This window comes from Triticum dicoccoides, chromosome 3B (assembly GCF_002162155.2).
Source record: "Triticum dicoccoides isolate Atlit2015 ecotype Zavitan chromosome 3B, WEW_v2.0, whole genome shotgun sequence".
Taxonomy (NCBI): domain Eukaryota; kingdom Viridiplantae; phylum Streptophyta; class Magnoliopsida; order Poales; family Poaceae; genus Triticum; species Triticum dicoccoides.
In genome coordinates, this window is record NC_041385.1 from 68,252,573 (window position 1) to 68,266,931 (window position 14,359).

Sequence of the window (14,359 nt, forward strand, 5' to 3'; positions counted from 1 at the left end):
ATAGTCGAGCATTGTAGGTAGGTATCCATGCCACAGAGACAAACTGCACATGTCCCCTGTCACGTTCCAGTAGGCCAGCCACTCTATATCTTTGATGTGGGCACACACAAATTCGATGGCACTCTTTATCGATCGCGTGCGCACACACACACACACATCATCCCTCTCTTCGATTCCATGGACACCTCAAGCCGATGATACCTCCACTCTCTTCTCGTGGATCGGCCCCTCTATATATATGATATATCCAGGACTCTATTTCACACACATTGCATATGTTGCATTTTTTGATTGACCCCCCCCCCAAAAAAACTCTCACGAACCCACACACTATATCTCTCTATGTTTGTACCTCTCTCACACAACCCCACGTAGGTGGTGTACGTATACAAGAAGAGAATAGGTGCACCGTGCACGTACTCACGCTTCGTGCCCAGCCACACCCGCACGGGTACATGGTGGAGCTCATTTCTGTATGAAATGGCAGCCCACGTGCTAATTTGAATACGAGTAGTGGTTGTTTACCTATGGAGGTTGTGTACCACGTGTGCATGAAACAAAGTTCGACTTGATGCGTTGGCGCGTTATTTTTAAAAAAAGTTATATCGCTCAATGGCACGTACACAGAATATAAAACGATTTTTATGGAGAAAAAGGTAGTCCGCTCCACTATATACAATAGAGCATGCCTGCCTGTTTTGTGTCTCTTTAGAGTATCTCACATAAGGCTTCGGTGGCCTCTCTCTCACCGTTGGTCACTGATCCGGCCGCATCCCGTCCGCTGGCGGAAAGGGAGGAAGTGCATCGTTTCTCTATTCGACAGCGCCGAGGCAGTATGTCCCGATCCGCGGTACACGCCGTTCTCTCTGACCAAGCTCTGGCGCGGTAGGTCCTACGCCACCTGCTCGCTGCCGTAGTATGGGCAGATTCTGCCCACCGCCGCTCACCTAGTTACATCCCGACGACCTCCAGGTATCCCCTCCGGCCTTGCTCCACTGCCCGTCTTCCCACATTGCTGCATGTGGATCTTCCATAGTTCTTTGCCCAAAACGTAGCTCGTCCGGCATACTTTCCATATTGCAATCTCGTCCTCACACCGTTTTAGACAAACACAACGTGTTGTTATCTTCCCTTAGGACAAGGAATATGCTTCTTTTTTGTCGTCGCATGTGTCATCAACTGTTATTGGCGAGTAATTGTTTCCTTTCTACCTCTTTTTTGCAAACAGGGCTATCCATTTCACCTTGTTGCTATTGCGACCTTTTGGTGAACTGCACAAATCACTTTTTTCTTAAGAGTGTTCTGTGCAGTTGTACTAAAAAGTCACAAGGCAACGTCTCTACATTTCAGTGCGACTGCACAAAGGGAGATTGGTTTTGCTCTATCCTCCCCATCCAACTCCGAGCCTAATCTTCTCCAACTAGTTAGTCTTAAGAGAGACTGCAAAGGTGACCGGCTTCTTTTTGTGTGTTTATTGTTTCATCAGTATTCCTCTATTATCGTAATCACACTTAATATCTTTGGAACAGGGACGCTCAGCTCTATTTTAGTGGAACTACACAAAATGATCGAAATATTGCATGCTCCAGACAGCTACTTTTTTTCCCAACATGCCTTGTTGATTTAGACATAGCTGGGGGGACGTTGCTGCCAATGAAAGCATGGATCGATTTTAATTTAACACCTTCTCACAACTTTGTCCTCAGTTGTGATGTAAATATTAGCTTTGATCTTCTAATAATTGAGATGCATTAGCAAGGAAGTTAGTTTTTTATTGTTTCCGAAAGAGCATCAATCGCAAGACACATGAAACAAAAGCTGAAAGCTCACACCATTGTACAATTTCATGTCGCTGGAAAATTATTTGTATAGTACGTCAATAATGTAAACAAATGCTGGAAGCTTGATAGCATTGCCAGAAGCCTCTTCAGCATCCGGGTCCATGTGCCATGCACAAAATTATACTCCTTCATTCCTAAATATTTATCTTTTTACAAATTTCAAATGGGCATATTTTAGAGTGTAGATTCAGTCATTTTGCTTCGTATGTGTACTCCCTCCGTTCCTAAATATTTGTCTTTCTAGAGATTTCAACAAGTGACTGCATACGAAGCAAAATGAGTGAATCTACACTCTAAAATATATCTATATACATCCTTATGTAGTAGTACATTTGAATCTCTAAAAAGACAAATATTTGAGTAGTCACTCGTTGAAATATCTAGAAAGACAAATACTCCGGAGTATATTTAAGAACCGAGGGGGTAGTGCACAACCACATGGGAGACTCAGCCCGGTCATTGTGCCGCATTAATAGTGAGTAATGAGCAGTCAAATCATAAGCCCCACCTTTCCCATTGTAAGTTGCTCGGAAGAAGCAACCATCAATGCGCTCTTCTTTGAATCCGCTCATACAACTCCATCCGTCACCATTTATAGAGCGCGCTACAGAAAAAGAAAAAATCTCTGGGATCAAGGCGACTAGCGATCGGCCTGAAAAATAGCATGGGTAGTTATAGCACGGCGTCTATTACTAGAGGAAATAATGCGTACACACATGCATGCAGTGCTTCCACCCCGGGTACACACATGCATGCACTTACTCCACTCCGTAGTAGTACATCGAGAGAAAATTGTGGACTTGATTGCGGTTACCACGCCCTAATTAATTGAGCATTAAACCAAACGCGTCTAAAGTCTCTCTGGTGGTGGAAATGCATTGAGAGAAATGAATCATAATGAAGCGTGCCCTGTAAACTATGACGGAGGGAGGAGTAGTATGAAGGTGCAAAACCAAGTACGCGTATGGCCAATCGGTCAACGCACCTCCTCTTGGCATATCACTGACATGTGGGACTGGAGTGTGAGCAAACCGATCTCAATTGACGGCAAAATGGCCAACCCGCCGTTCCTTGAGTGAGACGAGGAGCGAGAACACACAGACAGGCTCACACGGAGGCCAAGATATATTCGAGCATGGTTGATCGATATCATCATTACATGTTGGGCTGCCGTTTTCCGCCCTTCTCCAGAATAAACGTGTACTTTATCATAGATTAAAAAAAATAAGAGTACACACGCTCCACCATGCGGTTCTAGTAGTAGTACTAGTAGTACTACTAAACCTTGCGCTTGGATCTTCGCCTCTTCGTGAAGTCGAACAATGATGGTACTCCGCATGTTGGGTACTACAGTATATGCCTCTGACAATCTGACACCGAATGGACTGATGCATGTCCACCGCCTGGGCAAGGGTAGGTTGCATTAGTCAAAAGGCGTAAGCGAGCTTCACCCTGTCCTGCAAGCTTCTCCTTGTTCTGCGAGTTGACGGGACACACCAAAAAGTAGTGCTAGTCCATACTCCCTTCTTTCCGGTTAATATGGCTTAATCTTTTTTGCGGGTAAATGAGAGAGCTTTATTCATATATAAGCATTCTTAGGACGATCAGCCAAGACACTGGTCACTAGGAAGCGAGGTACCCTACAAAAAAAGAAGTAGGAAGCGAGGTGTTTCATCAAGCCAGCTCTCGGCCACATTCAAACTGCAGCAAGCACAGTTCGCACAAAGATGCGCCGCAAGGTTTGTTGACCTGTTTACATGCTGAGTAACAAAAAAAGAGGAAATATTACCGAGTGCTCCTATTTGTAACAGGATATGAGCCAGAATTAAGCGAGAATTTTGGCGAGTGTTCCATGCAATCAACTTCCATTATCACATGCGAGAACCCTCGAAGAGAACCAAACGTGTTGAAGATTGCTTTATCACATTTTAAAAATATAACAAGAGTGCAGACGCTCCTCCATATGGTTGCCTGTAGACTATAGTAGTAGTACTAGTACTAGTAAACTTTGCACTTGGTTGTTCGCCTCTTCGGGAAGTCGAACAATAATAGTACTAGTATAGTGTATGCTTCTGGCAATCTGACACCGAATTAACTGTTGCACGTCCATCGCCTGAGCGAGGGAGAGCTTGAATTAGTCAAAAGTTTCTCCTTGTCCTGCGAGCCACCACGCGCAAGCTTCTCCCGTCCTGCAAGCTTCGCCTCATTCGGCAAGTTGACGGGACACAACAAAGTAATGCTAGTCCATACTGCCTCCTCTCCGGTTAATATGGCTTAATTTCAAATGAGATAAATACACTGTCTGTCACTATATATTTGTAAAAATACGGTCAATGGACTTCACAATACGCTCATTGCGCTCAATATATACATTTTCCGGTGTTTATACGGTCACTAGCTCACCCTGGCAGAGCATGTGTGTGCATGCACGTGTAGGCTGAGCACTTGAGCGTGACCGTGTGTGTTCCGTCGTGTGCTCGGACATGCATGCATTAAGGGCGTCGCGTGGTTTTTGCATCCATGTGTATGTGTGACTGTTGCATACACGTAGGGGGAGTACGTGTAGGGGCCACTAAGGAGCAGTCAAATCACACAGTAAGTTAGTCGAAAGAAGCAACCATCATTTAACTCTTCAATGACATGTACGCAATATAAAATGGTTGATATGGAGAGAAAAAGAAAACCACTATATATACATTAGCAGGAGCCTAAGCTACAAGCCTGCTTGCTTGGGTTGCTCTCTTCACAAGCATAGAACGACGGTGGCCACACCGCTAGTCACATATCCGGCCTGATCCAGCAGCTGGGGGAAGGGAACAATGTTTTGCATAGACGCAGTCGACATCGGCAAGGGAGAAAACCCACAGTCGGTGCATCCCAATCGGGGGTCACCGCGGTATGGGCCAATGCCGCATCCCAGCCACCCTTCTAGCTACAGCCCGACGTCCTAGGTAGTACATCTTCCTTCTGGAGCCGGCTTGCTCCACTGCCGCAGCTCCCCACTTAGCTCCATCTCCATGTTGATCTTTCTCTACTTCTACCGTCTTCTACGTACTTGTGATGAGTTTATATCTCATGAACTAGTGCCAATACTATTATTCTAATCATACTTCTTCAATATCTTTACCATCAGGGATGCTCAGCTCAATTTTAGTGGAACAGCACGAAAGCATCGTATGATCCGAGGGTGCCAGCCGTCTTTCCTTCGACAGGTTCTACCTAGCCAGGAAATTAAATCCTGTTTAGGGTTTAGGGTCTAAGTCGTAGTGACCCCATCAGTAGTTTTTCTTTCGTACATGCCCTGGATATGTCTCCAACGTATCTATAATTTATGAAGCAATCATGTTGTTTTATTATCTGTTTTAAATGATTATTTGCTTTAGTATACACTTTTATATTACTTTTGGGACTAACCTATTAACCGGAGGCCCAGCCCATATTGTTGTTTTATTGCCTGTTTCAGTATTTCGAAGAAAAGGAATATCAAATGGAGTCCAAACAGAATGAAACCTTCAGAAAAATTATTTTTGGAACAGAACCAATCCCAGGAACTTGGAGTGCAAGCCAGGGTATCATTAAGGAGGCCACGAGACAGGGGGCGCACCCACCCCCCTGGGCGTGCCCTTCCCTCTCGTGGGCCCCTCGAGGCTCCCCCGACCGACTTCTTTCACTTATATAAGCCTACATGCCCTAAAAACATCGAATATCAAGATAGATCGGGAGTTCCGCCGCCGCAAGCCTTTGTAGCCACCAAAAAGCTCTCGGAGACCGTTCTGGCACCCTGCCGGAGGGGGGATCCCTCACCGGCGGCCATCTTCATCAACATGGCGCTCTCCATGACGAGGAGGGAGTAGTTCACCCTCAGGGCTGAGGGTATGTACCAGTAGCTACGTGTTTGATCTCTCTCTCTCTCTCGTGTTCTCTCTCGTGTTCCCTCTATGGCACAATCTTGATGTATCCCGAGCTTTTCTATTATAGTTGGATCTTATGATGTTTCTCCCCCTCTACTCTCTTGTAATGGATTGAGTTTTCCCCTTTGAAGTTATCTTATCGGATTGCGTCTTTAATGATTTGAGAACACTTGATGTATGTCTTGCCGTGCTTATCTGTGGTGACAAGGGAATATCTTGTGCCATTTGATGTATGTTTTGGTGACCAACTTGCGGGTTCTGCCCATGAACCTATGCATAGGGGTTGGCACATTTTTTCGTCTTGACTCTCTGGTAGAAACTTTGGGGCACTCTTTGAAGTACTTTGTGTTGGTTGAATAGATGAATCTGAGATTGTGTGATGCTTATCGTATAATCATGCCCACGGATACTTGAGGTGATAATGGAGTATCTAGGTGACATTAGGGTTTTGGTTGATTTGTGTCTTAAGGTGTTATTCTAGTATGAACTCTATGATAGATTGAGCGGAAAGAATAGCTTCATGTTATTTTACTATGAACTCTTGAATAGATAGAACAGAAAGGATAACTTTGAGGTGGTTTCGTACCCTACCATAATCTCTATGTTTGTTCTCCGCTATTAGTGGCTTTGGAGTGACTCTTCGTTGCATGTTGAGGGATTGTTATATGATTTATATATGTTATTATTGTTGAGAGAACTTGCACTAGTGAAAGTATGAACCTTAGACCTTGTTTCCTACCATTGCAATACCGTTTACGCTGACTTTTATCATTAGTTACCTTGCTGTTTTTATAATTTCGGATTACAAATACCTTTATCTACTATCCATATTGCACTTGTATCACCATCTCTTCGCCGAACTATTGCACCTATACAATTTACCATTGTATTGGTTGTGTTGGGGACACAAGAGACTCTTTGTTATTTGGTTACAGGGTTGTTTGAGAGAGACCATCTTCATCCTACACCTCCTACGGATTGATAAACCTTAGGTCATCCACTTGAGGGAAATTTGCTACTGTCCTACAAACCTATGCACTTGCAAGCCCAACAACGTCTACAAGAAGAAGGTTGTGTAGTAGGCATCAAGCTCTTTTCTAGCGCCGTTGCTGGGGAGGTGAGTGCTTGAAGGTATATCTTTAGATCTTGCAATCGAGTCTTTTAGTTTCTTGTTTTATCACTAGTTTATTTTATAAAAGAAAATTACAAAACAATGGATTTGAGTTTGTCTCATATGCTTCATCTTTTTAATATCTTTCATGAGAATGATGGAAAGGAAAATTGTGCTCAAGTGCTAGAAGAAGAATGCATTAGAATGTTTGGTACTGGATCTTTGTATGATGAGCATGATTGCAATGTTGTTAGTATGAATTCTTTGAATACCCATGATGCTAATGATATGCAAAGCCACAAGCTTGGGGATGCTATGTTTGATGAATATGATATTTTTTTGTCCCCCAAGTTTTGATGAGAATATTTATTATGATGAAAGCATGCCTCCTATTTATGATGATTATATTGATGAATGTGGATTTGGAAGAGTCTCAACTTTATTTAGTGATGATTCCACTATTTCGGAAGAGGTCCCAATTGATTATGAGAACAAAGTTGCTATTTATGATGATTATTGTGATGACTTGTATGCTATAAAGAATAAAAATAACCATGAAACTTGTCATCATGATTTTAGTTTTCAATTGGATTATGCCTCACATGATAATTATTTTGTTGAGTTTGCTCCCAGTACTTTTAATGAGAATAAATTTGCTTATGTGGAGAGTAGTAAAATTTCTATGCGTGTAGATCATGAAAAGAATGCTTTAGGTGCTGTTTATATTGTCGAATTCATTCATGATGCTACTGAAAATTATTATGAGGGAGGAACACATGCTTGTAGGAATTGCAATAATGTCAAGTTTCCTCTCTATGTGCTTCAAATTTTGAAGTTATGCTTGTTTTGCCTTCCTATGCTAGTTGATTATTGTTCCCATAAGTTGTTTGGTCACAAAATCCCTATGCATAGGAAGTGGGTTAGGGTTAAATGTGCTAGTCATATTATTCATGATGCTCCCTTTATGTTTCAATTCTTATCCTTTATGTGAGCACCATTGAAATCATAATGCCTAGCTAGGGGCGTTAAACGATAGCGCTTGTTGGGAGGCAACCCAACTTTATTCTGGTTCCTTGATTTTTGCTCCTGTTTAGTAATAAATAATTCATCTAGCCTCTGGTTAGATGTGGTTTCATGTTCTAATTAGTGTTTGTGCCAAGTAGAACCTTTGGGAAGACTTGGGTGAAGTCTTTGTGATCTTGGTGTAAAAAACAGAAACTTTAGCGCTCACGAGATTAGCTGCCATTGTTTACTGGAGAGTGGTTTTAGGTTGATTCTTTTTGAAGATGATTAATAGATAAATTCCTCAGGTCCACCAATTTATTTCATAATTTTTGGTGTTCTAGAAGTATACGTTTGATACAGATTACTACATACTATTCTGTTTTTGACAGATTCTATTTTCATTGTGTTGTTTGCTTATTTTGATGAATCTATGGCTAGTATGTAAGGGTATGAACCATAGAAAAGTTGGAATACAGTAGGTTTAACACCAATATGAATTTAGAATGAGTTCATTACAGTACCTAAGTGGTGATTTATTTTCTTATACTAACGGAGCTTACGAGTTTTGTTTTGAGTTTCGTGTTGTGAAGTTTTCAAGTTTTGGGTAAAGATTCGATGGACTATGAAATAAGGAGTGGAAAGAGCCTAAGCTTGGGGATGCCCAAGGCACCCCAAGGTAATATTCAAGGACAACCAAGAGCCTAAGCTTGGCGATGCTCCGGAAGGCATCCCCTCTTTCGTCTTCGTTCATCGGTGACTTTACTTGGAGCTATATTTTTATTCGCCACATGATATGTGTTTTGCTTGGAGTGTCATTTTCTTATGTTAGTATTTGCTTGCTGTTATTTAGAATAATGTATTAAATCTATATTTTCAATAAAAATGTCAAGGATAGCCTTTACCATGCTTATTTTGCAAGTATACATGTTGCTGTTTGAAAACAGAAAGTTTACCAATGTTGCAAAAATTCCCTAGAAAAGTCAGAGAGTGATATAATGTTGAATCTTTTTGCATGATGAGCTATGATAAACCTTCTACAGCATAGCATTTTTCTCATAATTGTTGGAGTTAGGGAAGTATGATGAATCTTGTATTCTTTACAGACTATACTGTTTTGGCAGATTGTTGTTATGGTTGCATTGTTTGCATATGTTTGCTTGTTTAATGATTCTATTTGAGGATAGGAATATTAAATATGCAGAGACATTTAGTATTCAATGTTGAATAATAATCTTAGTGATTTGTTACAGTAGAAAATGATAAGGTTTTGCATTGGTTTATACTAACCTATCTCACAAGTTCTTGTTGAGTTTGGTGTGCATGAAGCTTTTGATAAAAAGAGAAACCATGATATGAGAGGAATTAAGGAGACACAAAAGCTCAAGCTTGGGGATGCCCAAGGCACCCCAAGATAATATTTCAAGAAGTCTCAAGCATCTATGCTTGGGGATGCCCCGGTAGGCATCCCACCTTTCTTCTTCAACAACTATCGGTTAGTATCGGTTGAACCTAAGTTTTTGCTTCTTCACATGAGTTGTGCTATCCTTGCAATGTCATTTTATTTTTCCTTGCTTGCTGTATGAATACAATACCAAGATCTGAAATTATTTAATGAGAGAGAGTCTTCACATAGTTGCATAATTATTTAACTACTCATTGATCTTCACTTATATTTTTTTGGAGTAGCTTGTCATTTACTCGTGTACTTCACTTATATCCTATGAGTAAATGGTTGAATGAGTTGAATGTCATAAATCTGAAATTATATATGCCGCATTTGCTTATCCCATGGGGAGTAATAACTTCACATATAAGAAGTAGAGTTGTAAATTTATTGACGGTTAGCGAGCATTGTATTAATCATTTGAACAATTCATGAAAGAATATTGAAGGAAGAGAGATTTCACATATAAATATATTATCATAGACATCTTTTATAATTGTGAGCACTCATTAAGTATGACATGCTAAAGAGTTGATGTTGGACAAGGAAGACAACGTAATGGGTTATGTTTTCTCACATCTCAGTTAAAGTATATTGTCATGGATCATTCAAACATGTTGAGCTTGCATTTCCCCCTCATGCTAGCCAAAAATTCCTAGCACCAAGTAGAGATACTACTTGTGCTTCCAAATATCCTTAAACCCAGTTTTGCCATGAGAGACCACCATATCTACCTATGGATTGAGTAAGATCCTTCAAGTAAGTTGTCATCGGTGCAAGCAATAAAAATTGCTCTCTAAATATGCATGACTTATTAGTATGGAGAAAATAAGCTTTGTACGATCTTGTTATGGAAGCAATAAAAGCGATGGACTGCATAATAAAGGTCCATATACAAGGGGCAATATAAAGTGACGTTCTTTTGCATTAAGATTTTGTGTATCCAACCCTAAAAGCGCATGACAACCTCTGCTTCCCTCTGCGAAGGGCCTATCTTTTACTTTGTCTTTTACTTTATGCAAGAGTCAAGGTGATCTTCACCTTTCCCCTTTTTATTTTATCCTTTGGCAAGCACTTTGTGTTGGGGTGATCCTGATATATATATATATATATATATATCCAATTGAATGTACGTTAGCATGAACTATTATTGTTGACATCACCCAAAGGTGAATACGTTTGGAGGCAACATTATAAGGCCCTATCTTTATTTGTGTCTGATTAAAACTTCATAACCACAAGTATTGCGTGAGTGTTAGCAATTATAGAAGACTATATGATAGTTGAGTATGTGAAGTTTGCTAAATCAAAGCTCTGACATAGAACCTTCCTGAAAATAGGATGAATTGCAATTGTTTGATGACTAAGAATGAAGTTTGCTAGTTTTCAAGAAAGTTTATGGTCTATGCTTTAACATGTGAATAGCTTGTTACTTGAAAAGTTTTATGAGATTCTAGTAAGGTGATTGAAATTGTCATTGATCAAACTTGTGCACCTCTAGCATTCACACTTCATAAATTCTTTCTTTATCATTTACCTACTCGAGGACGAGTAGGAATTAAGCTTGGGGATGCTGATACATCTCCAACGTATCTATAATTTATGAAGCATTCATGCTATTTTATTATCTGTTTTAAATGATTACGGGCTTTATTATACACTTTTATATTACTTTTGGGACTAACCTGTTAACCGGAGGCCCAACCCATATTGTTGTTTTATTGCCTGTTTCAGTATTTCGAAGACAAGGAATATCAAACGGAGTCCAAACGAAATGAAACCTTCGGAAAAGTTATTTTTGGAACAGAACCAATCCCAGGAACTTGGTGTGCAAGCCAGGGGATCATTGAGGAGGCCACGAGACAGGGGGCGTGCCCACCCCCCTGGGCGCGCCCTACCCTCTCTTGGGCCCCTCGAGGCTCCCCCGACCGACTTCTTTCGCCTATATAAGCCTACGTACCCTAAAAACATCAAATATCAAGATAGATCGGGAGTTCCGCTGCCGCAAGCCTTTGTAGCCACCAAAAAGCTCTCGGGAGCCCGTTCTAGCACCCTGCCGGAGGGGGGATCCCTCACCGGTGGCCACCTTCATCAACCCGGCGCTCTCCATGACAAGGAGGGAGTTGTTCACCCTCGGGGCCGAGGTATGTACCAATAGCTATGAGTTTGATCTCTCTCTCTCTCTCTCGTGTTCTCTCTCGTGTTCCCTCTATGGCACGATCTTGATGTATCATGAGCTTTGCTATTATAGTTGGATCTTATGATGTTTCTCCCCCTCTACTCTCTTGTAATGGATTGAGTTTTATCCTTTGAAGTTATCTTATAGGATTGAGTCTTTAATGATTTAAGAACACTTGATGTATGTCTTGCCGTGCTTATCTGTGGTGACAATGGGATATCATGTGCCACTTGATGTATGTTTTGGTGACCAACTTGCAGGTTTCGCCCATGAACCTATGCATAGGGGTTGGCACATGTTTTCGTCTTGACTCTCCGGTAGAAACTTTGGGGCACTCTTTGAAATACTTTGTGTTGGTTGAATAGATGAATCTGAGATTGTGTGATGCTTATCGTATAATCATGCCCACAGATACTTGAGGTGACAATGGAGTATCTAGGTGACATTAGGGTTTTGGTTGATTTGTATCTTAAGGTGTTATTCTAGTATGAACTCTATGATAGATTGAGCGGAAAGAATAGCTTCATGTTATTTTACTACGAACTCTTGAATAGATAGAACAGAAAGGATAACTTTGAGGTGGTTTCATACCCTACCATAATCTCTTCGTTTGTTCTCATCTATTAGTGGCTTTGGAGTAAGTCTTTGTTGCATGTTGAGGGATTGTTATATGATCTATCTATGTTATTATTGTTGAGAGAACTTGCACTAGTGAAAGTATGAACCTTAGGCCTTGTTTCCTACCATTGCAATACCGTTTACGCTCACTTTTATCATTAGTTACCTTGCTGTTTTTATAACTTCAGATTACAAATACCTTTATCTACTATCCATATTGCACTTGTATCACCATCTCTTCGCCGAACTAGTGCACCTATATAATTTACCATTGTATTGGGTGTGTTGGGGACACAAGAGACTCTTTGTTATTTGGTTGCAGGGTTGTTTGACAGAGACCATCTTCATCCTACACCTCCTACGGATTGATAAACCTTAGGTCATCCACTTGAGGGAAATTTGCTACTGTCCTACAAACTTGTGCACTTGCAGGCCCAACAACGTCTACAAGAAGAAGGTTGTGTAGTGGACATCAGCTCTCACAACTTTTGTCTTTAGCTGTGAAGTAAATATTGGCTATGATATGCGAATCATTGAGATGCATCAGCATGCGTGTTAGTTTTCCTTTGTATTTGATGGAATGTTGTAATGGGGCAACCTTGGAGTAGGAATGAAAATGGAGTGGAAAGTTTCTATTTTTCAGGAGAAAAAATGGAAACGGAGAGAAACCAACGTTTCGTTTTGTTGGATCGCGCATCGAGCAAAACCAACGTTTAAATCACGTCTGTCGCGTTCGTGTCTCACCCTCCTCCACGGCTCGACCCCACATGGTCGCTCGGCATGCCACTCACCGCAAACCGAGTATACGATAAATTTCCCGTCGGCTTGTCGATGGATCGCGCCATGGAGTACTAGCACTACTGGAAGAGATTGGTGAGTTGGGGGAGGACAGCTAGCTGTAGCACGGCCTCCCAAGAACTTTTTACATGGATGTTGTGGCCGGCTATTGCGACCTTTGAATGCGGAGCAGTCGCGTGCACCAGGAAGCGGCGCGGGCAACGCTCTCTGGGCCGGCGCGTCGCTTCAATGCCGGCGCCAGTGAGAGGTCGCGTCCGCTCTGGCCGGGCATGAATGTGGTACTGGCCATTTCGGGCAGGAAGCACGCGCGAGTGATGAAGAGGGTTCGGGTTGGTCAAGAGCGGCCGTGGCAGCGGTCCGGACGCCCGCAAACAAGAGATGTTGTATGTTAATATTGCTGTGTATATAATTAACAACGTAAATAATGTGCCAGTTGGACAAATATGATTGGAGATGGAGATGGAAATGGAATTTTACGTAAACACGGATATACATGTCTATGTCTATGTGTGTGCGCGCTACGACTCTCGTGACCTGGAAGCGGGGGCATGTTTTGATCGAGTTTTTTTCTTGGTACGTTAAAAAATTGCCCGCCAGTTTTCGTTTCTTTTTTCCGGGAACGCATGTATTCTATTTAAAACCACTGCTATGGAGAGTTTTTTTACTCCATTATAGCCTCTTGTTTGATAGAGTTTCTCGCGTCTCGCTCTCTCACCCTCTCCATATCAAAACAAGATGACAATGTCCACTCTATCTCTCTCCTCACCGGTGGTCACAGATCCGGCTGAATCCCGTCTGTTGCGGGAGGTGAGGAGGTGCAGCGTTGACATTGTTGCCGTTGGCGATGGAGGAAGCCAATGCGCCCTGTCCTCTCGGAGCTGGCGCTGGCGCGGACGAACGTCCTCCGTGCCCTTGTTCTCTACCATCGTGTGGGTAGATCCCGCCCGCCCGCCTAAGCGACATCTCGCCCACTTGAGGTATAACTTCTTGTACTGGTCCAGCTCCCCAGGTTGCTGCATGCGGGCTTTCTTCTCCCCAGCTCCCCATGTATAGTAGCTAGGGTTCATCGCCTGGTCCAACATCACCTACTATTATAGAGGAAATGCCACTCGAAAAGTTGTCCTGATTTATGCCTCGGTGGAGGTATACATGTTGTTACAACAAAAAGTACATGGTGGTTGTGCGGTCATTGTCCATATGCTCCTATTGCTGCTGCTAATCTAATACTATCACTGGTTAAATGAAGAAATGCTTTTTTTCTCGGGTATCCTGGTTTAGTTCCCATCAAGATAATCATGATGCTTCTGTTTGTTGGTGTACTTTTCATTAATTCTTATTGACAATTGAGATGCTGTTGTTAATCTTGTAAAACAAAGTAATAACACTATATCCCTTTTTTATATTTTTGGAAATAGCGATGCGTATCTCCATACCCGGGCATGTATTCCTCAA